This window comes from Triticum dicoccoides, chromosome 5B (assembly GCF_002162155.2).
Source record: "Triticum dicoccoides isolate Atlit2015 ecotype Zavitan chromosome 5B, WEW_v2.0, whole genome shotgun sequence".
Classification (NCBI taxonomy): domain Eukaryota; kingdom Viridiplantae; phylum Streptophyta; class Magnoliopsida; order Poales; family Poaceae; genus Triticum; species Triticum dicoccoides.
The window spans coordinates 134,222,827-134,225,569 of NC_041389.1; positions in this window are offsets into that span (position 1 = coordinate 134,222,827).

Consider the following 2,743-nt stretch of genomic DNA (forward strand, 5'->3'; position numbering starts at 1 on the left):
CCTAAATAGAGGGTGCAGAATAAACTACAACAACTAGATTTGCAACCACGGGATGCTGACGATATCTTCAAAGAACATTGCAACATCAGCGAGGCTTCACAACAACATATGGTAAGCCAGTGTGTTTTAGTACATGTGAAATGTAATGCATGTGGGCTGCTTTCTTGGCTTGTGCCCTCAACCTGTAATCCTATAGAATTACAAATAGTTCAGTTGTCCGCTTTGCTGTATTGCTTGATTCAATGCTTGTTTGTTACTTGTTAGGTTATACCTGAGTTGGCCAATATATCAGAAGTGCCTACTGTACTATCATAAATAAATGCATGCCTAGTTCATTTGACTCCTTAACTTTTCCTATGAACTTCATCACAAGACCGTCTTCGTAGTTTATATGAGGCCACACTGTTAAGTGCTTTCTCAGATTATTTCAACTACTTAGATGCTTTGGCAACTTAAATATAGCGGTGGTACACTCCCTTTCAACTATGGATGGAAACTGGGTCCCGTCCACTAGTGGTATGATAGTTCAAAATAGTTTTTGTTTTTTGAGGAAAATGAACTAGGGAGCTAGCTGGGACTGGCGGATGTTGTTTATTTGCCACTTACATCCCTAGTTTCATCCTACCATTTTAATTTCTTTTTGGCTGATGCTGTTTCGAACCATTTAAATATAGCTTGCCATGCTCGGCAATAATTCATATGTCGTTTACCATGTAAGCTTACTGCTTGGATCATGCGATAACTATCTCTTAATTATGTCCAGCGGAAACCTTTCAGGATGCCATTCACACTAGGACACAATGTACATCCCCAGAATCTATTTGTGGAAGCAGTGCGCCATCCATGCTACCAGATGGTAGCAGTTTAGAGGCAACACCGTCGCAGAGCAGTCTGAGCACATATATTATAGTTCTTGAGGCTCTACTAGAGGCAGAAAGAGATGGTGTGGCTTCCATGAATGAGGTAATCTTGATCTTGAGGCTGGAAATTTTGCAATTAGCTACACGCATTATGCAAGCAACCCAAGAATTGGAGGAAGTAAGAATGTTGCATTTGAAGACGGAGGAGGTCCTGCTGCTTCTGCTATCTAAATCCCAGGGTAATCCCAGTTCTTCTTTAGATACCAGTTAAAATTGTCATTAGATTATTATACTTCCATTTTGTAATGCCTGTAAATGGATTATGTTGTAAGACCCCCTATGTTGTCCATGTGTTGTAATGATCTAATTTTTTAGGCGAGGTAATCCTCAGTACTTGTATGATTGACATAAGGTGAACTGTTTTTCGTGCGAGCATATAGTATTGGATGAAATAATTGTTTCACTCAAAAGTGTGTCCAACCTACTAAATTCAAAGATCACGGCATTTCTAAATCATAATCATATATAAAGGTGGAATAAATCTTTGTCGTGGTTTTGAAGAAATAAATAGCAAAACATAGAATTATGTATGGATATTCGTAATCGAATACAAATTGGATTTGAATTTAGTTGCCACGGCCCAGGGTAAACGTGAATGCTAATTCTCCCAAATTTCGAATGAAGCAGCAAATCACCCACTGTAATTTGTTGGCTTCCCGAAGAAGTGTTTGCGAGATGGAAATTACTGTCTACCATTGACACTTCACATCCTAATCGACCCGATTTCCACCGATGTCGATAGGGGTAGACTAGTAACTTCAATCAAACGTGACACGACCGCCTCTGAGCCCATTCAGACACGGTGGGCGCCAGACGTGGGTGGCAAAACACATTTGATTCAAGTTCGTTCTAAAGACATGTGTCTCTCCCTCCATTTCCCCATTCATACACGGTGGGCAGAAAAACAAACTCTCCTTGTCCGAAATCGATGTAGGCAAATACTTAAAATAGGGGCAGATGTGTAACTTCCCTCAGACGTGACACAACCGGACTACCTGTCAGCCTCGTTCATACACCATGGCGCAAATCGTGGGTGGCAAAACACCCTCTCCTTGCTCGAAATCGCTACCGGCAAATATTGGGGAGAGGCAAGATTACAGTCCTATCCCCAACCGACGTGGTGTCCGAAATTTTAAATAGGAGATAGGTTCATAACTTTCGCACATTTCAGGTAAGCGCGTCCCAAAGTTTGAGATCCCCCTCCCCCTACATTTCCCCATTCATACACCGTCAGCGCCACAACAACCTCCCCACCATGGCCAGCCTCCTCCATCCGCCACCCCATCCTCCACCTTGCCGGAGCCGATACCCCTACCCCGTCGTCCACTGCAAGAGATGGACGTCTCTCATCCATGGTGCCGGACCAGGATCCTTTCATCGTGTCCTCTCGCTTCATCGGCACCATCATCCACCTTGCCATTGCCGCTCCTACGACCACCTCATCCATGGCAACAGGACTTATCCCCTGACCCGACCGTCTGCCGTCTAAAGTCTTCTTCTGTGCCGCCAATAGACATCGCACCCGCAGCACCCTCAACGTATCAGCAGGGGCCTACATAGCATCGCAAGAGAGGCGGTACTCTTTCATATCTTCTTAAGTTATTGATCTAACCCAGAAAACAGATCTAACTTGTTTATTTTACTTTTATTGTCCGAATCCTAGTGGCTAGTCGAAAGCAAACACTAGTTACAAATTAGCCTTTGTCCGGTTTGCACCTTTAGATCCGCCATGGCACGGTCACTATACTTGTAAAGCTTATGGTTTTCCCCCTTTATATTCACTACCATCACCATAGGTGCTTCCTGTGATGCTAGCACTACTC